The 24789-nt window shown below is 41.9% G+C and overlaps 1 pseudogene across 1 annotated transcript; it reads right to left on the bottom strand.

Moving 5' to 3' along the window:
• Positions 1–3101: 3101 nt before the first annotated feature.
• Positions 3102–11058, bottom strand: LOC309805354 (large ribosomal subunit protein uL11-like; annotated as a pseudogene). Its single transcript has 2 exons — positions 11054–11058; positions 3102–3687 (listed from the first exon to the last, which is right to left on the bottom strand). The product of its transcript is annotated as a large ribosomal subunit protein uL11-like (transcript).
• Between the last annotated feature and the right edge of the window lie 13731 nt (positions 11059–24789).

The raw sequence follows: 24789 nt of genomic DNA, 5'->3' as shown, positions 1-24789 counted from the left end.
ACAAATGACCAACAAGAGCATGAAAAGATGCTCAATATCATTAGTCATTAGGGAAATGCAAATCAAAACTACAGTGTGAACTACCTCACACCTACAAGGTTGGCCATAATTTTTTTTAAAAGTCAGAAAATAACAAGTGTTGGAAAGGATGTGGAAAAACTGCAACCCTTGTACAACTCGTGAGAGTTTAAAGTGGAGCAGCTGCTGTGGTAATCAGTTTGATAGTTCTTCAAAAAGTTACACAGAATTACCATGTGACCCAGCAATTCCACTCCTAGGTGTAACCGAGCAAGGGCTCAGTGCCAGACATGAATAGAAGCCAATACTATGACACTGGCTTCTGAGAAACAAAGCGTTTTATTGCATGGTCAACTGGTAAGGAGACAGGAGGCAAGGCTCTCAAACCTGTCTCCTTTCCAGGATTGGGGAAAATTTAAGGGGTTGGGGAAATTTCAAGCTTGGAAGGTGATTGGCTAGTCTTGAATCAGTCCATACAAGCTACATGTGCTGCTGGAAGCCAGATTTTCTGAAGGACTTAGCACTTTGTAAAGGACTCTGGTGGCAACCTTTATATTCTTTGAGTTCCACAGACTAATTATTATTGGTTTCAGGGTTACCCTGTAGGTGTGGGTTCCCATCTCTGCCTGCAAAATAGCTCCTTAAATAGGTTTGATCAACAACCTATTTAAGGACACAAACCAGTTTAATTTGGTGCTGTTTCAATTCCCCCCCTTTTTTCTGGTACATTCCTCAGCCTTGAGGGAAATAGGGGGAGGGCTGATCTAGCTATTCTCTGCTGATTAGGAGTGTGGATTTTTATAAGAGGAATAAAATTGAAATATTTGCAAGTCCCACCTTAAACTCTTAAGTCTTGGGCAATCATCATGCGAGTGTGGGAGGCCTTTTTAAAAATACAAGATAAGAATGTATAACCAGAAGAACTTCGCAGGCTCCATTGCACTTAGATTGCAGTTGTCCTCAGGGTGTTGATTTTTCCAAGTCTTGAGGAGGACCCAATCTCCCGGCTTACGCAGAGCAGGGCAATGTCTGTGGGAAACATTCATCACCTAGAAGTGTTTTATGTATAGCAGATACAGTAACACGTAGAGACTGTACACATTTTATAGTATCTAATTATTTTACAATATGATCATTTTCAAGACTAATAACACTTAGTCTTAAGGAAGGGTCTCCCATATAACATTTCATAGGGCTCAGCTGGACTGGGCTTCTAGGGCTACTCTTAGCCCTAGCAGGGCAACTGATGAGACCTTTTCCCAAGTTAAGTTGGTTTCTTGACATTTTGGCGATTGTCTTTTTCTAGGTATGATTCATCTTTTCAGTCTTTCCCACAGACTGAGGTCTCCATGAAGCATGTAACTTCCATTCTGTTCTGAGGAGCCCAGACACTCTTGAGTTACCCTGGCTATGAAAGCTCCTCTGTGGTCACTTTGAATTGAAAGAGACAACCAAAATGAGGGAAAAATGCTTTTAGTAATGTCACTGTTTTCTTGGAAGCCTTCTCTGTCCAGCCTGGAAAAGCTTTGACCCATCCTGTGAAAGTGTCCACAAACACCAGCAAGTATATATTATGTCCCATGGCTCTTGGCATAACAGTATTTAACAGTCATCTCCTGGTTTTGTCCCTTGGGTTTGCATCCCATTTATTGCTGGGTGTGGCCCAGCTTATGGATTGTTTCTGGCACAGATCAGGCAATTTTATATTACCTTTTAGATAGTCCTTTGCATTTGTGGATCAACAGGCTTTTGTAACCAGTGATAGGCTGAGTCCCTCCCATAATGGGTTCCTTTCCATTAAATGCTCAGGTATAAGCACTAGTCTCTGTTCACTATCAATCCAGCCTTCTTTGGTTGTTTGGTACTGATCACCATCTAAGTCTCAAGGGTCGGCATGAAATCCCCATTCGTCTGCACTCTCTAGATCCATTTCCAAATACCAAGGCTTAAAAGGGATAGGTCCACACTCAGAAAGAATGCTAGGGCCTTGGGATCTGGGCTTTTGGTTCGGGCCACCTGTTTTGTGACCTGATCAGCCAAATTACTTTTTTTAAAAAAATAAATTTATTTATTTTTGGCTGCCTTAGGTTTTCATTGGTGCACACGGGCTTTCTCTAGCTGCGGCGAGCGGGGTTTACTCTTTGTTGTGGTGTGCGGGTTTCTCATTGCGGTGGCTTCTCTTATTACAGAGCATGGGCTCTAGGTGCCTGGGCTTCAGTAGTTGTGGCTGGTGGGCTCTAGAGTGCAGATACAAGCCGTGGCGCACGGGCTTAGTTGCTGTGCGGCATGTGGGATCTTCCCAGACCAGGGCTCGAACCTGTGTCCCCTACCTTGGCAGGCGGATTCTTAACCACTGTGCCACCAGGAAAGCCCCCAATTCCTTTCCTTAGCTATGTAACTATCAGTCTTTCAGTGGCCTGGGCAATATACTTTGGCTACTTCTTCTGGCATTATAACAGAATCTCATAAGGCCAGTATCTCCTCTGCATGTTTAATTTCTTTCCTTCCTGAAATAGTACACCTCTCTCTTTCCATATGGCCCCCATGTGCTTGTATAACAGAGAAAGCATAGAAATGGTATAAATGGCTACCTTTTTCTTTGCTCCAAGGTGCAGGGCTCTAGTGAGGGCTTTGAGCTCTGCCTTGTGGGCAGGCATTCCTGGAGGAGGGCTTCTGCTTCTAGGACTTCCTGATGAGTTAGTATTGCATGCCCAGCCTTTCGGAGTCCCTGGTCCCTGAAGCTGCTGCTGTCCATGAACATTTCCATACCCCAATTTTCTAAAGGCTGATCAGTCAAATCTGCTAGAATATACTTTGTTGATTATTTGTATGGGATGGAACTCCATATGGCATTCCACAGTCCAGCTTAATGGCTGTCATTTCCTTTGAGAACTTAACATAGGAATTGGCCATGAGACCAAAGTTAGGAATCCCAACAGGACAAAACCTAGCCATTCCTAAGAATCCTTGCCATTGCCTTCTGATGGTGGGTACAGTCACCCTAACTAATGGTCCAGTAGTAAATTTCTTTTTTTTTAAATTGTTACCAAATATCCCTTTATTAAATTATTTTTCTTTGCAGTTCTTAACTAGCTGCGCATTCCACCACATCACTGCTGATGTCATCTATGATGTCGTGATGGTGGCAGCCATCAACATTGCAGCCCACAGACTGGGCAGTCCCCAGGATCTCTTTAATGGTTCCAGAGAGTTCTCTAGCTAAAGATTGATGATGCATCTATCAGGCAATGTTGACAATCAAAAGTGATGCTTCCACTGTGCTTAACGTTTTTCTGCTTTTTTCTGTCCCTTGGTGGTTCCTTTAGGACTTTGATGATCAGGGCAGAGGCAGAAGGTACCACCTCAATCTGGGTCTGTCTGTTCTGAGTGGTCAGTTTCACTGTACTCCTCAGACCCTTCCAATCACCAGTTGCCTTGGCGATGTCCTCACCAACCTTTTTTTGCAGATAGACCCAGGGGCAGATCTTGGGGGCCAGGGCAGACGTGGCAAAAACTTCCCTACTGATACACCTCGGGTATACAACTTTGGTATCATTGGGGTCCCACTTAGGCGGCAGGGTAGGAGCAGCTGGGGTCAGATGAACCTGGATTCGAGAGGACTGAATAAGTTGCACCTTGGTCCCCTCCAAGCCGAAAGTCTTCGTCTTTCTGGTAACTCAAATTCTAGGTATTTTACAGTTGGTTGAGAGATTTGCACTTTTCCCTTGGAGGCTTTATATCCCCCGTCTGCCAGCAACTTTAAAGTGAGGATTGTATTTTGGTCTGAGGCTCCCTTATTTTTATTAGTAATTAGTATATCACCGTAAGACTCCCTCATTTAATGGGACATCACTTAAGTCCATGGATAAGACTTCTCTGAAGATGGTGGAGGCATTCTTAAATCCTGTGGGAGTACCATCCAACAATACAGTTGTTATATATTATCTCTGGATTGTCCCATTCAAAGGCAAACAGTTCCTGGGACTTAGGACTTCAGAGTATAGTAAAAGGCATCTTTTAAGTCCAGAACTGTAAACCAGCATAAGTCTCCAAATAAAGTTGTAAGCAAAGTGTAAAGATTTGATAGTACCAGATGTACATATCTACAACTTGGTTAGTGACTCTCAAATCCCGTACAACACAATAATTTCCAGTACCAGTTTTTTTGTATCTGACAAGGTCAGATTAATTGGCACTTAAGAAAGGTGGTTATCAGATACTTTGTATCTTCCTTCACATGCCTCTTTAAAGGGTATTGCTTTACATTTGGAGCCTTGGCATCTAGGCAGAATTTTACCACTATTGGGTCAGCCCTCTTGGCACTTCCTGCCTCCTATCAGCCCAAACATCCACTCTTACCTTTTGTAGAATTTGTTCAGGACCTTCTGGTTGAGGCTTGTCTCCTGCACAGTTTGCAGGGCGTACGCTTGATCTGGGAGTTCTCTAAGGCCTACTTTTTCTGGTGAGAAAGTCACTTAATTCTGTTTGTAGATCTCCTCCCAACAAGGGAATAGGGCATTCAGGTATATACAGAGAGCTGTGTTTTGTTTTGTTTTTTAATTTTTTAATTTTATTGTTTATACAGCAGGTTCTTATTAGTTATCTATTTTACACATATTAGTGTATACATGTCAATCCCAATCTCCCAATTCACCTCCCCCTTCACCTCTTGGTGTCCATACGTTTGTTCTCTACATCTGTGTCTCTATTTCTGCCCTGCAAACCAGTTCACCTGTACATTTTTTCTAGGTTCCACATATATGCGTTAATATGTGATATTTGTTTTTCTCTTTCTGACTTACTTCACTCTGTATGACAGTCTCTAGATCCATCGACGTCTCTGCAAATGACCCAATTTCGTTCCTTTTTGTGGCTGAGTAATATTCCATTGTATATATGTACCACATCTTCTTTATCCATTCAACTGTTGATGGGCATTTAGGTTGCTTCCATGACCTGGCTATTGTAAATCGTGCTGCAATGAACATTGTGGTGTATGTGTCTTTTGAATTATAGTTTTCTCTGGGTATATGCCCAGTAGTGGGATTGCTGGATCATATGGTAGTTCTATTTTTAGTTTTTTAAGGAACCTCCATACTGTTCTCCATAGTGGCTGTATCAATTTACATTCCCACCAACAATGCAGGAGGGTTCCCTTTTCTCCACACCCTCTCCAGCATTTGTTTGTAGATTTTCTGATGACGCCCATTCTAACTGGTGTGAGGTGGTACCTCATTGTAGTTTTGATTTGCATTTCTCTAATAACCTGTGATGTCGAGCAGCTTTTCATGTGCTTCTTGGCCATCTGTATGTCTTCTTTGGAGAAATGTCTCTTTAGGTCTTCTGCCCATTTTTTTGATTGGGTTGTTTTTTTAATATTGACCTGCATGAGCTGTTTGTATATTTTGGAGATTAATCCTTTGTCCGTTGATTCATTTGCAAATATTTTCTCCCATTCTGAGGCCTGTCTTTTTGTCTTGTTTGCAGTTTCCTTTGCTTTGCAAAAGCTTTTAAGTTTCATTAGGTCCCATTTGTGTATTTTTGTTTTTATTTCCATTACTCTAAGAGGTGGATCAAAAAAGATCTTGCTCTGATTTATGTCAAAGAGTGTTCTTTCTATGTTTTCCTCTAAGAGTTTTATGGTGTCCAGTCTTACACTTAGGTCTTTAATCCATTTTGAGTTTATTTTGTGTATGATGTTAGGGAGTGTTCTAATTTCCTTCTTTTACTTGTAGCTCTCTAGTTTTCCCAGCACCACTTATTGAAGAGACTGTCCTTTCTCCATTGTATTTCCTTGCCTCCTTTGTCATAGATTAGTAGTTGACCATAGGTGCGTGGGTTTATCTCTGGGCTTTCTATCCTGTTCCATTGATCTATATTTCTGTTTTTGTGCCAGTACAATATTTTCTTGATTACTGTAGCTTTGTAGTATAGTCTGAAGTCAGGAAGTCTGATTCCTCCAGCTCCCCATTTTTCCCTAAAGACTGCGTTGGCTATGTGGGGTCTTTTGTGTCTGCATACAAATTTTAAGATTTTTTGTTCTAGTTCTGTAGAAAATGCCTCTGGTAATTTCATAGGGATTTCATTGAATCTGTAGATTGCTTTGGGTAGTATAGTCATTTTCACAATATTGATTCTTCCAATCCAAGAACATGGTATATCTCTCCATCTGTTTGTGTCTTCTTTGATTTCTTTCATCAGTGTCTTATAGCTTTCTGAGTACAGCTCTTTTACCTCCTTAGGTAGGTTTATTTCTAGGTATTTTATTCTTTTTGTGGCAATAGTGAATGGGATTGTTTCCTTAATTTCTCTTTCTGATCTTTTGTTGTTAGTGTATAGGAATGAAAGAGATTTCTGTGCATTAATTTTGTATCCTGCAACTTTACCAAATTCACTGATTACCTCTAGTAGTTTTCTCTTGGCATCGTTAGGATTCTCTATGTATAGTATCATGTCATCTGCAAACAGTGACAGTTTTACTTCTTCTTTTCCAGTTTGGATTCCTTTTATTTCTTTTCCTTCTCTGATTGCCGTGGCTAGGATTTCCAAAACTATGCTGAATAATAGTGGTGAGACTGGACATCCTTGTCTTGTTCCTGATCTTAGAGGAAATACTTTGTTCTTCACCATTGAGAATGATGTTTGCTGTGGGTTTGTCATATATGGCCTTTATTATGTAGAGGTAGGTTCCCTCTATGCCCACTTTCTGAAGAGTTTTTATCATAAATGGGTGTTGAATTTGTCAAAAGCTTTTTCTGCATCTATTGAGATGATCATATGGTTTTTATTCTTCAGTTTGTTAATATGGTGTATCACATTGATTGATTTGCTTATATTGAAGAATCCTTGAATCTCTGGGATAAACCCCACTTGATTATGGTGTATGATCCTTTTAATGTGTTGTTGGATTCTGTTTGCTAGTATTTTGCTGAGGATATTTGCATCTATATTCATCAGTAATATTGGTCTGTAATTTTCTTTTTTGTAGTATCTTTGTCTGGTTTTGGTATCAGGGTGATGGTGGCCTCATAGAATGAGTTTGGGAGTGTTGCTCCCTCTGCAATTTTTTGGAAGTTTGAGAAGGATGAGTGTTAGCTCTTCTCTAAATGTTTGATAGAATTCACCTGTGAAGCCATCTGGTCCTGGACTTTTGTTTTCTGGAAGATTTTAAATCACAGTTTCCATTTCATTTCTTGTGATTGGTCTGCTCATATTTTCTGTTTCTTCCAGGTTCAGTCTTGGAAGGTTATACCTTTGTAAGAATTTGTCCATATGTTCCAGGTTGTCGATTTTATTGGCATAGAGTTGCTTGTAGTAGTCTCTTAGGATGCTTGGTATTTCTGCAGTGTCCATTTTAACTTCTCCTTTTTCATTTCTAATTTTACTGATTTGAGCCCTCTCCCTGTTTTTCTTCATGAGTCTGGCTAAAGGCCTATCAATTTTGTTTATCTTCTCAAAGAACCAGCTTTTAGTTTTATTGATCTTTGTTATTGTTTTCTTTGTTTCTATTTCATTTGTTTCTGCTCTGATCTTTATGATTTCTTTCCTCCTACTAACTTTGGGTTTTGTTTGTACTTTCTGTAGTTCCTTTAGGTGTAAGGTTAGATTGTTAATTTGAGATTTTTGTTTCTTGAGGTAGGATTGTATTGCTATAAACTTCCCTCTTAGAACAGCTTTTGTTTCATCCCATAGGTTTTGGATCATCATGTTTTCACTGCAATTTGTCTCTAGGTATTTTTTGATTTCCTCTTTGATTTCTCCAGTGATCTCTTGGTTATTTAGTAACGTCTTGTTTAGTTTCCAAGTGTCGGTGTTTCTTACGTTTTTTTCCCTGTAATTGATTTCTAATCTCATAGCATTGTGGTCAGAAAAGATACTTGATATGATTTCAATTTTCTTAAATTTACCAAGGCTTGATTTGTGACCCAAGATGCCATCTATCCTGGAGAATGTTCCATGTGCACTTGAGAAGAAAGTGTAATCTGCTGTTTTTGGATGGAATGACCTATAAATATCAATCAAATCTATCTGGTCTATTGTGTCATTTAAACTTGTGTTTCCTTATTAATTTTCTATCTGGATGATCTGTCCATTGGTGTAAGTGAGGTGTTAAAGTCCCCCACTATTATTGTGTTACTGTCGATTTCCTCTTTTAAAGCTATTAGCAGTTGCCTTATGTACTTAGGTGCTCCTAAGTTGGGTGAATATATATCTATAATTGTTATATCTTCTTCTTGGATTGATCCCTTGATCATTATGTAGTATCCTTCCTGTCTCTTGTAATATTCTTTATTTTAAGGTCTATTTTATCTGATATGAGTATTGCTATTCCAGCTTTCTTTTGATTTCCATTTGCATGGAATATCTTTTTCCATCCCTTCACTTTCAGTCTGAATATGTCCCTAGGTCTGAAGTGAGTCTCTTGTAGACAGCATATATATTGGTCTTGTTTTTGTATCCATTCAGTGAGCCTGTGTCTTTTGGTTGGAGCATTTAATCCATTCACATTTAAGGTAATTATTAATATGTATGTTCCTATTACCATTTTCTTAATTGTTATGGGTTTGTTTTTGTAGGTCCTTTTCTTCTCTTGTGTTTCCCACTTAGAGAAATTCCTTTAGCATTTGTTGTAGAGCTGGTTTGGTGGTGCTGAATTCTCTTAGCTTTTGCTTGTCTGTAAAGCTTTTGATTTCTCCACCAAATCTGAATGAGATCCTTGTTGGGTAGAGCAATCTTGGCTGTAGGTTCTTCCCTTTCATCACTTGAAATATATCATGCCACTCCCTTCTGGCTTGCAGAGTTTCTGCTGAGAAATCAGCTGTTAACCTTATGGGAGTTCCCTTGTATGTTATTTGTCGTTTTTCCCTTGTTGCTTTCAATAATTTTTCTTTGTCTTTAATTTTCATCAGTTTGATTACTATGTGTCTCAGCATGTTTCTCCTTGGGTTTATCCTGCCTGGGACTCTCTGTGCTTCCTGGACTTGGGTGGCCATCTTCTTTCCCATATTAGGGAAGTTTTGGACTATAATCTCTTCAAATATTTTCTCGGGTCCTTTCTCTCTCTTCTCTTTCTGGGACCCCTATAATGTGAATGTTGTTGCGTTTAATGTTTTCCCAGAGGTCTCTCAGACTGTCTTCAACTCTTTTCATTCTTTTCTCTTTAATCTGTTCCGTAGCTCTGAATTTCACCATTCTATCTTCCAGGTCACTTATCTGTTCTTCTGCCTCAGTTATTCTGCTATTGATTCCTTCCAGTGTACTTTTCATTTCAGTTATTGTATTGTTCATCTCTGCTTGTTCTTTAATTCTTCTAGGTGTTTGTTCATTAATTCTTCTAGGTCTTTGTAAACATTGCTTGCTTCTTCCCTATCGTTGCCTCCATTCTTTTTCTGAGGTCCTGGATCATCTTCACTATCATTACTCTGAATTCTTTTTCTGGAAGGTTGCCTATCTCCACTTCATTTAGTTGTTTTTCTGGCATTTTATCTTGTTCCTTCATCTGGTACATAGTCCTCTGAATTTTCATTTTGTCTGTCTTCCTGTAAATGTGGTTTTCGTTCCACAGGCTGCAGAACTGTAATTCTTCTTGCTTCTGCTGTCTGCCCTCTGGTGCGAGCTGCACATTAAGTGTTTTTTCCCCCAATTATATAACTCAGAGGTAGAAATGGAGTAGGGCACACATGTAAATCCCCTTGGTTGATCCTGGTCCTCTACACCTCTGGGAACTTAACTAAATGGATATTGCCTTCCCTGAGGGAGAGCAGCCCCTGGGCTGAATTGAGTACAGGGAAGAGCGGGGTGGAGGGGGTACCCAAGGAGGGGACAGATATAACAAATAAAAATCATTTGGCTCTGACACAGGCAAAGAGGTTTTACTGAGGATCCTCCATTGAACCATAATTTTACATCTCCTCCACAAATTCTTACTTTGCAAAATAACTTAAAAAAACAGTGGAGGTCAGACGTACCTGCCTACTCTTGACCTCAGGAAAGTTGATAACCACAGTGCAAGGCAGAGAGCTGACGGTAGCACAGCCAGGAGTCCTTCCTCGAAGGAAAACAAGCACTTAGTGAAGCTGGGCTCTGCAGTTGGCTGACTGGGGTTCCTCCACTGTAGTCTGCAAGATACTTTACTGCTTGGCCAGCAAAACCCCAGAAGGGGCTGGAGCAACTACCTTCACCAAACGCCTGCCGCTTCTTCCCAGCCTTTATGGTTGGGGCCGCACACCAAGCAGCAGTCTTATCAGAGACTCGAGGTCTGCGTGCTGCTGCAATGCTGGCTGCACCCGGGAAACCTGGGTGTTCACAGGAGATGAAGGAAAGCACCAGGACTTGTCAATCTGTGGCTCCGAGCACCCTTTGCTCCTTTGTAGGCAGCACCCGGGCACACGGGCCGCTTGCCGTGCCAAGTACTCTCCAACTTAGTGCCTGTTCTGAGGGGTTATCTTGCCCCCCTGAGAATGGATGTTTGGGGAGAGAGAGCACGAAAACAAGCAACCCCTTAGTCAATTTCCCAGGTTTCAAACCCAAGAGCTGAGAACAGTCTACGGACTGCAAATCTCTGGAAAATGTCCTTCCCTCAGTCGCCCATAAAAGCCCGCACACCACAAGGAAGAGTAGCCCCGCTCGCTGCAACTAGAGAAGAGCCCACCTGCAGCAACCAAGACCAACCGCAGCCAAAAACAAAACAAAACAAAACAAAAAAACCATTCATTTACAAAGAAAAAAAAAAGAATTCCCTGTAGAAGCCACAAAGGAGAATGGAGAGTCTCAAAAATGACCAGCTTGGATTTGAAGGTTCCCTTAGGGACCACTGAAAAGGTTTCCATTAAATATGCTTGCCAAGCACTGTAGCCTAAACATCATGCATGCTGCCTGTCTGCCAAGAAATCTGTCCTGGCAGTTGCGAGACTGTAGCCATGGTGGTCAGAGGCTCCTAAGAGTTTTCCCCCGAGTGCTGAGGGCAGGCGTGCCTATTGCAGAGGGGCCTGGGAGAGCCCAGGCTCTGTCTCACGCACCACCTGGATAAACTTACCTCATGGGGAGGCAGGTGGGGGAAATGACAGGATCCCCTTGAAGAAACCAAAGTGAGGAGGCTGTCTGAGATTCAGAGCTGAATTTGAGAGAGGAATTCAGGAGTATACAGGTTGAAATACCCAAGCCCTGACTTCCTTTGTGGGCATGGTGGGGTTTCATCTTCCAGCTACACGATCGAAACATTTTACCTCCCCAGCAGGAATCAAAGACAAGCTCAGCTCAGCACCTGGGAAATTTCCAGGTAGAATACATTCCGCCCAAGACCTCCATAGAGCATGTGGCCTTTAGCATCACCACCAATGCTTGTTATTCCGGCAAACTTTCATACACATACATACATACACACACACACACCCATACTGAAAGGCATTTCAATGCTAACTCCCTGCTAGTTTGGCTCATGCAAAAGAGGGTTAAAACTCTCACTAAGGAAAACCCAAAATGTCCAATTGTATGAAATTCCTTTAACCCAGACACGGGTTATGTTCTTCTGGGGTCGAGATTTTCCTGCTTCATGCTCCTTCATTTCTCCTTTACCCTCTCGCCCCAACAAAGTAATCTGGGCTGGTTTAAGAATACACACCTTTATCAATACTGCCAGGTAAATATATTAGGCACAGGTGAAAACTCCCGACAGCTCTGTAAGGCAAGCTCTCTAGTCAGGGAGCAATGGCTTTACCCACTGGGGCAGAGGACCCCCCCCCATTAATCCAGGTTCAAGAAAGTGTTGCTATAGTCATCTAGGAACCAACCCCTATTAGCCAATGCTAACAAAGGGAACAGTCAGACATAGGCAAACAAAAAGGCTTGGGGCTCTAACCCAGGGACTGGGATTCTAACCTGATCGATACTTTGGTACCTCAGTGGCTGCAAGCTTTTATATTGTGATTCTTAAGGTGGGACTCTAATCCACAATCCTGATGAGATTATTCAACAATATAGGCACAGGTGCATTTTAAGAAGGTTACTCACCCCCAAACACATCTGATTTAGGAGCTCTTTCTTCTCTCAAAAGTGAAAGGAGCACTGAGGGGCCTGGAGGGCCACCGTAGAGAAGCAGGAACCCGAGAGCTGACCCTCTAGATGAATTTGGTATAGGTGGCCACTCGGGGTCTGTGGTGAGGGCCCACACTCCACCAGGGTCTACAGTGCCTCGGGCAGGCTGTCACAAGACTGAGTCCTTTCATGGAGTCCAAAATTGTTACTGAGCAAGGGCTCGCTACCCAACGTGCATAAAAGCCAGGACTATGAGACTGGCCTTTGAGAAGAGGAAGAGCTTTATTATGAAGTTGACTGCCAAGGAGACAGACTTGAGGGCCCTGCCTTGGTTGACCCCACGGATGAGGAGGAACCTTGGATACAGAGGGATGACGATAAGCAATAGGTGGATGAACACCCACAGTGTTCAAGGGTCAGCTCTGCACCAGTTAAAGGAGATTGTCATACTGGATACAAAAGCAAAACCGAATATTTGCTTTCTACAAGAAACTCACTTTAGAATGTAAACTGGTGCAGCCACTGTGGAGAACAGTATGGAGGTTCCCTGAAAAACTAAAAATAGAGCTACCATATAATCCACAATCCAACTCCAGGGCATATAACTGGAAAGGACGAAAACTCTAATTTCGTCTTTATTTCTAATAATCAAAAAGATACATGTTCCCCAATGGTCACAGCAGCACTATTCACAACAACCAAGTCATGGAAGCTATCTAAGTGTCCATCAACAGAGGAATGGATAAAGAAGATGTGGCATAGACTCCTCTTGTTTCCCAGAAGCTGTCAGGATTCCCACTTTCCAACAATCCTGCATTCTGGCAGAGCTTGGAGCGAAGAGCAGAGAGTATTATTGGAACAAGCTTGATCTCTCTTGGATGCCAATGAACAATCTCACAGGCTTCTCCATCAGGCTCTGACCTAAGACTCTCCCAGCTGTTTGCAAGAGGTTAAGGGCCTCTCAACATCCAATATGTCCCTGACCCATCTGAAATGTGCAGCACCTGGAGAACTTAATTTTCTAAAAACACACTAGCCTGGAAGGAAGAGCTCAGCCTCTTCTTTCGGGGAGGGACGTTTAGGTGACTATTCTTGAGAGAGCAGAACAGCAAGCTTTGTCCTCAGCATCTTAGCCCTGTGGGGCCCTGGGTTGCTTTAGTTCCTGCCTTTGCTGCTAGGACATGGGTCAGCTTGATCATACCAATATGGTAATTGAGAAGATGAGAACAGAAGTAAAGAAGCTGCTGCAGTTCTGCTGGTTGGTATTAGAGCTGATTGAACCCCAGGCCCCCTGTGTCCCACTTCTGCAGATCCCACTGTTAGCAGGAGATGATCAGAATATACAAGTCTCACCACTTAGACCCTCTGTGACCCAGACCCTTTCCTCTCTTCAGCCCCATCTCTCCCTGTGACCCCATGGTCCATACTCTAGTGATAATTATCTTGTTTTCATTAAAGTATAATTGATTTACAGTATTGTGTTAGTTTCAGGTACACAGCAAAGTGGTTTGTTTAAACACATATATTCTCTATTTTCAGTTCTTTTCTTATGATTATTTCATTGTAAGATGTTGAATATAGCTCCCTGTGCTGTAACAGTAAACCCTTGTTGTATATTTATTTATTTTCTTTTATTTTTTTATTATTAGTTTCTGCTTTATAACAAAGTGAATCAGTCATACATATACATCTGTTCCCACATCCCTTCCCTCTTGCGTCTCCCTCCCTCCCACCCTCCCTATCCCACCCCTCCAGGAGGTCACAAAGCACCGAGCTAATCTCCCTGTGCTATGCGGCTGCTTCCCACTATCTATCTACCTTACGTTTGGTAGTGTATATATGTCCATGCCTCTCTCTCGCTTTGTCACACCCTTGTTGTTTATTTTATATATGGTAGTGTGCATCTGTTAATCTCATACTCCTAATTTATCCCTTCCCCCGCTTTGGTGACCATAAATTTGTTCTCTATATCTGTGAGACTAATTCTGTTTTGTAAATCAGTTCATTTGTGCTCTTTTTTGGATTCCACATGTAAATGATATCATGTAAAAAAAAGATGTGATATATATATATACATATATAAACACATATAATGGAATATCACTCAGCCATAAAAAAGAATGAACTTATGCCATTTGCAGCAACATACCTACAGATTATCATACTAAGTGAAGTAAGTCACACAGAGAAATATCATATATCACTTGTATGTGAAATCTAAAATAAAATTATACCACTGAACTTATTTACAAAAGCGGAACAGATTCACAGACATAAGAAACAAACTTATGCTTACCAAAGAGGAAGGGGGGGAATAAATTAGGAGTGTGGGATTAACAGCTACACACTACTATACATAAAATATATAAACAACAAGGACCTACTTTATAGCACAGGGAACTACATTCAATATCTTGTAATAACTTATAATGGAAAGGAATCTAAATTATATATATATATATATGAATCACTTTGCTTTATACCTGAAACTAACACAACATTGTAAATCAACTATACTTCAATAATAATGAAAAAACATTAAATATAAAGACATAGGTAGGATAAAAGTAAAAGGGTGGAAAAAGATATTCCATGGAAACTGTCATCAGAAAAAGCAAAAAGAAAGCTAGAGTGTTGTATTAATATCAGACAAAGCAGACATCAGAACAAGGAATATTTCTAGGGATAGTGAAGAATATTACATAATGAAAAAGAAGTCAATTATCCAATAATACAACTATCCTAAATGTATAAACACCTTAGAAGAGAGCTTCTAAATATGTGAAACAAAACTGAGAACTGAAAGAACAGATAGACAAATCTCTGGAGACACATCTCTCTCTGGAACAGATGGTACGAGTACAGAGAAAGTAAGAATATAAAGGACCTGAACAAAAGTACAAACCAACTTGACCTAATTGATATTTAGGGAATACTCTACTTAACAACCAGAGAATACACATTCTTTCCAAGGACACATGGAACATTCACCAAGATGTCATATACTTATCTATGTGAAGAATCATTAAAAATATTAAAAGAATAAAAAGATTAAATATCTAAATCATACAAAGTATTTCTTCTACCATAACAGAATTAAACTTGAAATCATTAACAAGACAATAACTGGGAAATCCAAACATATGGAAACTGAACAACACTCTTATAAACAACCCACGAGTCAAAGAAGAAATCTCAAGGGAAATTAGAAAATGTTTTAATTGAATGAAAAAATAATCAATGATCTGAATTCTACCTTAAGAAACCATAAAAGAACAAATTAAACCCATAGCAACTCTAAGGGAGGAAAGAGGATAACAGCAGAAATGAATGAAATCCAGAAAAGGTCAGAGAATAATCAGTAAAGCCAAAAGCCATTTCATTGAAAAAAAATAATAAAATATTCAAGAAAAACAAAGCAAAACAAGAAAGACACAAGTTACAAATGTCAGGAATCAAAGAGTGGACATCATCCCCAACATCACCGTTTTAGTGTACAGACACTAAAAGGATAATAAAGGAATACTAGAAAATGCTCTAGGTACATCACTTCAACAAGTTAGGTAGAATGGACAAATTTCTGGAGAGACACAAGAAGATGCTTCTAGCATCACTGAGCTGGCCTGTTGGTCCTAAGGCGAGGATGACAAACATGTGAGGCCGAGCTGCACCAGCTAAGGAACCTCTACTAAGCCCAGCCTGGAGCAGAATCCCCAGTCGCCCTGTAGATGCATGAGTGAACCCTACTGAGTCCAAAAAGAACAGCTGCCCAAGGTGTAGATGAGAGAGAAATAAATGTCTTTTATTATTATTGTAGATTTGTGGGGTTTTATTGGTTTGAATGCTATAGAAGGAAAGCTAACTGGTAACGTACTGATCTGGGATAAATGCCAAGCCTGGGGAGGGTTGGGTTTTGCCAGGCAGAGGCAGGGAAGAAAAAAGAAAGGGCAATTAGGAAGAAGTGAACAGCAAAGGCCATTAGCAGAGCAGCTAGCTGGCCACTGGCAGGTACAGAACCCAGGCACAGAGCAGTAGTGCCAGGAATCCCTTCCCAGCAGCACGCTATAGTCCTGTTTGCCCCACAGTGCTTCCTGCAAGATAGTCATACATACAGAGGGATCTATTCTCCCCCCGGATGGAAGGCCCCCCCACAAATCCTGCTCCCAATCACAGCCCCTTTCCCAGCAACAGCCACTGGTATGAATCATGTATATGCTCTACCCTTCCTGACCTTTGTCCACACAGCTATACGCTCATCCATGGATCCATTCATCCACTCCCTCAGCCAAACTGTGTGGTTTTATAAAACAGTAGTAAATGCTATTTATTGCACTGTGGGGCTTCGGGTTTATCACTTAATCACACATCTTAGAAGTCTTTCCATGTCAATACATAGAGATCTACCACAGGTTTTAAATGGCTACACTGTATTCAGGAGATGAATGTACCATAATTTTTTTCACCATTCCTCTACTGAATGGACATTTTACTTGATTTTTCTCCACTGTAAACAATGTTGCAGTGTACATCCGAGCACCTAAATGATTGTGCATGTGTGCCATCATCTGAGAGGGATCCATTCCAGATTGCTGGGTTCAAGGGTGGGTCCAGTAAAATGTGAGGCACTGTTTAACTGCCCTCCTAAAACGATGTGTAGGGCTTCCCTGGTGGTGCCATGATTAAGAATCCGCCTTAAAATCCACCAGGGAGAACAGGTTTTACAGAGGGTCCTCCCTTGAACCATAATTTTACATCTCTTCCACAAATTCTTATTTTGCAAAATAACTTAGAAAAACCAGTGGAGGTCAGACGTACCTGCCTACTCTTGACCTCAGGAGAGTTGATAACCACAGTGCAAGGCAGAGAGCTGACGGTAGCACAGCCAGGAGTCCTTCCTTGAAGACAAACAAGCACTTAGTGAAGCTGGGCTCTGCAGTTGGCTGACTGGGGTTCCTCCGCTGTAGTGCTCAAGATACTTGACTTCTTAGCCAGCAAAACCCCAGAAGAGGCTGGAACAACTACCTTCACCAAACGCCTGCTGCTTCTTCCCAGCCTTTGTGGTTGGGGCCGCACACCAAGCAGCAGTCTTATCAGAGACTCGAGGTCTGCATGCTGCTGCAATGCTGGCTGCACCTGGGAAACCTGGGCGTTCACGGGAGATGAAGGAAAGCACCAGGACTTGCCAATCTGTGGCTCCGAGCACCCTTTATTCCTTTGTAGGCAGCACCTGGGCACACGGGCCGCTTTCCCCGCCAACTACTCTCCCCCTTAGTGCCTGTTCTCAGGAGTTAGCTGGCCACCCCGAGAATGGTTGTTTGGGGAGAGAGCACGAAAACAAGGAACCCCTAAGTCAAAGTCTTAGTCAATATACCAGGTTTCAAACCCAAGAGCTAAGTCAAAGTCTTAGTCAATATACCAGGTTTCAATCCCAAGAGCTGAGAACGGTCTATGGACTGCAAATCTCTACAAAATGGCCTTCCTTCCCTTGCCCATAAAAAGCCTGCACACGGTGGCATCACCAGGTATGTGGGGTCTTAGCTCCCCGACTAGGGATTGAACTGGCACTCCCTGTATTGGAAGGCAAATTCTTTGCCACTGGACCACCAGGTAAGTCCCAATTTGGCCAACTTTGTTAGCCCTCTGTTTCATCATGAGTTGTCTGTGGATATTTTATAGTATTTCATCCTACATTAGAAAATATATTTTTGACACAAAAAGAAAAAAACCCCACGCACCACAAGGAAGAGTAGCCCCGCTCGCCGCAGCTAGAGAAGAGCCCGCGTGCAGCAATAAAGACACAATGCAGCCAAGAGAAAAAAACAAAAACCATTCACTTAAAAAGAAAAAAAGGAATTCCCTGGAGAAGCCACAAAGAAGAATGGAGAGTCTCAAAGATGACTGGCTTGGAGTTGAAGGTTCACACAAGGAATAGTGAAAAGGTTTCCATTAAAAATGTTTGCCAAGCACTGAAGCCTAAACCTCCGACGTGCTGCCTGTCTGCCAAGAAATCTGTCCTGGCAGTTCCGAGACTGTAGCCACAGTGGTCAGAGGCTCCTAAGCCTTTTCCCCCCGAGTGCTGAGGGCAGGAGTGCCTATTGCAGAGGGGCCTGGGAGAGCCCAGGCTCTGTCTCACGCACCACCTGGATAAACTTACCTCATGGGGAGGCAGGCGGGGGAAATGACAGGATCCCCTTGTAGAAACCAAAGTGAGGAGGCTGTCTGAGACTCAGAGTTGAATTCAAGAGAGGAATTCAGGAGTATACAGGTTGAAATACCCAAGCCCTGACTTCCTTTGTGGGTATGTTGGGGTTTCATCTTCCAGGTACATGATCGAAACATTTTACCTCCCCAGCAGAAATCAAAGACAAGCTCAGCTCAATGCCTGTGAAATTTCTGGTTATAGACCTCCATATAGCATGTGGCCTTTAGCATCACCACCAATGCTTGTTCCTCTGGCAAACTTTCATAAACACACACACACACACACACACACACACACACACTGAAAGGCATTTCAATGCTAACTCCCTGCTAGTTTGGCTCATGCAAAAGAGGGTTAAAACTCTCAGTGAGGAAAACCCAAAATGTCCAATTGTATGAAATTCCTTTAACCAGACACGGGTTACGTTCTTCTAGGATGGAGACTTACCTGCTTCATGCTCCCTCATTTCTCCTTTACCCTCTCGCCCAAACAAGGTAATCTGGACTGGTTTCATTAAGAATACACTGCTTTATCAATAGCGCCAGGTACTTATATTAGGCACAGGTGAAAACTCCCGACAGCTCTGTAAGGCAAGCTCTCTATTCAGGGAGCAATGGCTTTTACCGCCTGGGTCAGAGGACTGCGCCCCCCCCCATTATTCCAGGTTCCAGAAAATTTTTCTATAGTCATTCAAGAACCAACCCCTACTAGCCAATCCTAAACAAGGAAAGAGTCAGTCATAGGCAAACAAAAAGACACGGGGCTTCTAGGCACAGGTGCATTTTAACAAGGTTACTCACCTCCAAAGACATCTGATTTACGAGCTGTTTCTTCTCTCAAAAGTGAAAGGAGCACTGAGGGGCCTGGAGGGCCACAGCGGGGAAGCAGGAACTCGACAGTTGACCCTCTAGATGAACTTGGTCTAGGTGGCCACTCAGGGTCTGTGGTGAGGGCCCACACTCCGCCAGGGGCTACAGTGCCTCGGGCAGGCTGTCACAAGACTGAGTCCCTTCATGGAGTCCAGAATTGTTACTGAGCAAGGGCTCGCTACCCAACGTGCATAAAAGCCAAGACTGTGGGACTGGCCTTGGAGAGAAGGAAGAGCTTTATTATGAGGTTGACTGCCAAGGAGACAGACTTGAGGGCCTTGCCTTGGTTGACCCCAGGGATGAGGAGGAACCTTGGATACAGAGGGATGACGATAAGCAATAGGTGGATGAACACCCACAGTGTTCAAGGGTCAGCTCTACACCAGTTAAAGGACACTGTCATACTGCATACAAAAGCAAAACCGAATATTTGCTTTCTACAAGAAACCCACTTTAGAATGTAAATTGGTGCAGCCACTGTGGAGAACAGTATGGAGGTTCCCTAAAAAACTAAAAATAGAGCTACCATATAATCCAGCAATTCCACTCCAGAGCATGTAACTGGAAAAGACGAAAACTCTAATTCAAAAAGATACATGTACTCCAATGTTCATAGCAGCACTTTTCACAAGAGCCAAGTCATGGAAGCTATCTAAGTGTCCATCGACACAGGAATGGATAAAGAAAATGTGGCATATATATATGTGTATATATATATATACACACACACATACATATATATAATGGAATATCACTCAGCCATAATAAAGAATGAACTAATACCATTTGCAGCAACATGACAGATTATCATACTAAGTGAAGTAAGTCACACAGAGAAAGACAATATCGTATATCACTTGTATGTGAAATCTAAAATAAAATTATACCAATGAACTTATTTACAAAAGCGGAACAGATTCAGAGATATAACAAACTTATGGTTACCAAAGAGGAAGGGGTGATAAATTAGGAGTTTGGGATTAACAGCTACACACTACTATATATAAAATATATAAACAACAAGGACCTACTTTATAGCACAGGGAACTACATTCAATATCTTGTAATAACTTATAATGGAAAGGAATCTAAATTATATATATAAATATATATATCTGAATCTCTTTGCTTTATACCTGAAACTAACACAACACTGTAAATCAACTATATTTCAATAATAATGAAAAAAAGACAACCACTTTAAATATAAAGACATAGGTAGGATAAAAGTAAAAGGATGGAAAAAGATATTCCATGGAAACAGTAATCAAAAAACACAGAAAACCAACTAGAGTGTTGTATTAATATCAGACGAAGCAGACATCAGAACAAGGAACATTTCTACAGATAGTGAAGAATATAACATAATGAAAAAGAAGTCAATTATCCAAGAATACAACTATCCTAAATGTATATGCAATTTAGAAGTGAGTTTCTAAATACATGAAACAAAACTGAGAACTAAAAGAAGAGATAGACAAGCTTCTAAATACATGAAACAAAACTGAGAACTAAAAGAAGAGATAGACAAATCTCTGGTGACCCATCTCTCTCTGGAACAGATGGTACAAGTAGAGAGAAAGTAAAAATATAAAAGACCTGAACAAAAGTACAAACCAACTTGACCTAACTGATATTTAGAGAATACTCTACTTAACAATAAGAGAATACACATTCTTCCCAAGGACACATGGAACATTCACCAAGATGTACCATATACTTATGTGTATGAAAAACCATTAAAAATTTAAAAAGCATAAAAACTTTAAACATCTAAATCTTACAAAGTAATTCTTGTACCATAAAAGAATTAAACTTGAAATCATTAACAGGATAAGAACTGGGAAATCCAAATATTTGGAAATTGAACAATACTCTTATAACCCACGAGCAAAAGAAGAAATCCCAAGGGAAATTAGAAAATGTTTTTAACTGAATGAAAAAATAATCAGTGATCTGAGTTCTACCTTATGAAACCAGAATAGAACAAATTAAACCCATAGCAACTATAAGGAAGGAAAGAGGATAACAGCAGAAATGAATGAAATCCAGAATATGTCAGAGAAAAATCAGTAAAGCCAAAAGCCGTTTCATTGGGGGAAAAAATCAATAAAATATTCAAGAAAAACAAAACAAGAAAGACACAAGTTACAAATGTCAGGAATCAAAGAGGGGACATCATCACCAACATCAACCTTTTAGTGTACAGCCACTAAAAGGATAATAAGGGAATACTATAAAATGCTGTAGGTACATCACTTCAACAAGTTAGGTAAAATGGACAAATCTCTGGAGAGACACAAGAAGATGCTTCTAGCATCACTGAGCTGGCCTGTTGGTCCCAAGGCGAGGGTGAGAAACATGTGAGGTGGAGCTGCACCAGCTAAGGTACCTCTGCTAAGCCCAGCCTGGAGCAGAATCCCCAGTCGCCCTGTAGATGCATGAGTGAACCCTACTGAGTCCAACAAGATCAGCTGCCCAAGGTGTAGATGAGAGAGAAATAAATGTCTTTTATTATTATTGTTGATTTGTGGGGTTTAATTGGTCTGAATGTTATAGAAGGGAAGCTAACTGGTAATGTATTGATCTGGGATAAATGCCAAGCCTGGGGAGGGTTGGGTTTTGCCAGGCAGAGGCAGGGGAGAAAAAAGAAAGGGCATTTATAAAGAAATGAACAGCAAACGCCATTAGCGGATCTGCTAGCTGGTCACTGGCAGGTACAGAACCCAGGCAGAGGGCAGTAGTGCCAGGAATCCCTTACCAGCAGCACGCTATAGTCCTGTTTGCCCCACAGTGTTTACTGCAAGAGAGTCATACATACAGAGGATCTATTCTCCCTTTGGATGGGAGGCCCCCCCACAAACCCTGCTACCAACCACAGCCCCTTTCCCAGCAACAGACACTAGTACGAATCATGTATATGCTCTACCCTTCCTGATCTTTGTCCACACAGCTATACGCTCACCCATGGATCCATTCATCCATCCACTCAGCCATACTGTGTGGTTTTAAAAAGCAGTAGTAAATGTTACTTATTGCACTGTGGGGCTTCGGGTTTATCACTTAATCACACATCTTACAAGTCTTTCCATGTTGATACATAAAGATGTACCTCAATTTTTAAATTGCTACATTGTATTCATGAGATAAATGTACCATAATTTTTTTCACCATTCCTCTACTGAATGGACACTTTAGTTACTTGATTCTTCTCCACTGTAAACAATTCTGCGGTGCACATCTGATCACCTAAATGATTGTGCATGTGTGCCATCATCTGAGCGGGATCCATTCCGGATTGCTGGGTCCAAGGGTGGGTCCAGTAAAATGTGAGGCACTGTTAAACTGCCCTCCTAAAAAGGCTGTGTAGGCATTCCCTGGTGGTGCCATGGTTAAGAATCCACCTTAAATCCGCCAGGGAGAACAGTTTTATTGAGGGTCCTCCCTTGAACCATAACTTTACATCTCTTCCACAAATTCTTAGTTTGCAAAATAACTTAGAAAAGCCAGTGGAGGTCAGTCGTACCTGCCTACTCTTGATCTCAGGAGAGTTGATAACCACAGTGCAAGGCAGAGAGCTGACGGTAGCACAGCCAGGAGTCCTTCCTCGAAGGAAAACAAGCACTTAGTGAAGCTGGGCTCTGCAGTTGGCTGACTGGGGTTCCTCCACTGTAGTGCTCAAGATACTTTACTTCTTAGCCAGCAAAACCCCAGAGGAGGCTGGAACAACTACCTTCACCAAACGCCTGCTGCTTCTTCCCAGCCTTTGTGGTTGGGGCCGCACACCAAGCAGCAGTCTTATCAGATACTCGAGGTCTGCGTGATGCTGCAATACTGGCTGCACCTGGGAAACCTGGGCGTTCACGGGAGATGAAGGAAAGCACCAGGTTTTCCCAATCTGTGGCTCCGAGCACCCTTTGTTCCTTTGTAGGCAGCACCTGGGCACACGGGCTGCTTGTCCCGCCAACGACTCTCCACCTCAGTGCCTGCTCTAAGGGGTTAGCTGCCCCCACCTCCCACTGAGAATGGCTGTTTGGGGAGAGAGCAAAAAAACAAGCAACCCCTAAGTCAAAGTCTTAGTCAATGTCCCAGGTTTCAAACCCAAGAGTTGAGAACAGTCTATGAACTGCAGTTCTCTAGAAAATGGCCTTCCCTCAGTCACCCATAAAAGCCCACGCACCACAAGGAAGAGTGGCCCCGCTCGCTGCAACTAGAGAAGAGTTAGCACGCAGCAACCAAGCCCCAATGCAGCCAAAAAAAAAGGAAAAACAAAGGATTCCCTGGAGAAGCCACAAAGGAGAATGGAGAGTCTCAAAGATGACCAGCTTGGATTTGAAGGTTCCCTTAGGGAACACTGAAAAGGTTTCCATTAAAGATGGTTGCCAAGCAGATCTGGTGCAGTCATGGCTCAGTAGGAGGGTTCATCAACCAGGAGCTCCTTTGTCATTCTGCTAATGTCCACAATGTATGAGTTGTACAGAGTAGATAAGACCATAATAGCACTGCTTCTACTTTTATGAGTGAAGGTAATAAGCATGTGTCATTAGCCACCACACACAGACAGATTTCCGACAAAAACCCCTTAGTCTTGCCAAGTGTACACAAGCTCTTCTCCCTTTATCAATAATACCTCTCTCTCAATGAGCTAGGCTCCTCTTCGAGTCTCCCTGTACCCTGAAATAATACAGCCATCAACTTACAAACAAAAAGTTTTTACACCAAATAATCTTTTAAGTCCAAGGACAGAACTAACAAAAGTTGAATATTTATTCATTTTCCAAGCTTCTTAAACTTCTAAGCCTAGACTTTTGCCAAATTATGTCATGGTTGTGTGTTATGTTTGTTTGGGGTTGGTTTTGCTTTCTGATTTTCTTTTTTTCCCCTAAGACTTGATGTTACAGTAAGCTATGTTCTGCATCAATGAGGAAAAAATAAAACTGATATTAAAACAAACGAACAAAAAAAGATGGTTGCCAAGCACTGTAGCCTAAACGTCACGCGTGCTACCTGTCTGCCGAGAAATCTGTCCTGGCAGTTCCGCGACTGTAGCCACGGTGGTCAGAGGCTCCTAAGAGTTTCTCCCCTGAGTGCTGAGGGCAGGCGTGCCTATTGCAGAGGGGCCTGGGAGAGCCCAGGCTCTGTCTCACGCACCACCTGGATAAACTTACCTCATGGGGAGGCAGGCGGGGGAAATGACAGGATCACTTTGAAGAAACCAAAGTGAGGAGGCTGAGACTCAGAGCTGAACTTGAGAGTGGAATTCAGGAGTACACAGGTTGAAATACCCAAGCCCTGACTTCCTTTCTGGGCATGGTGGGGTTTCATCTTCCAGGTAGATGATCGAAACATTTTACCTCCCCAGCAGAAATCAAAGACAAGCTTAGCTCAGCCCCTGGGATATTTCCAGGTAGAATACATTCCGCCCAAGAGCTCCATAGAGCATGTGGCCTTTAGCATCACCACCAATGCTTGTTCCTCTGGCAAACTTTCATTCATACACACACACACACACACACACACACACACACACACACACACACACACACACACACTGAAAGGCATTTCAATGCTAACTCCCTGCTAGTTTGGCTCATGAAAAAAGGGTTAAAACTCTCAGTGAGGAAAACCCAAAATGTCCAATTGTATGAAATTCCTTTAACCCAGACA

Source organism: Mesoplodon mirus (assembly GCF_964341445.2).
Source record: "Mesoplodon mirus genome assembly, chromosome: 5".
Taxonomy (NCBI): domain Eukaryota; kingdom Metazoa; phylum Chordata; class Mammalia; order Artiodactyla; family Ziphiidae; genus Mesoplodon; species Mesoplodon mirus.
The sequence above is the reverse complement of the archived record's forward strand: the minus strand, read 5'-3'. Positions and strand labels throughout refer to the sequence as shown.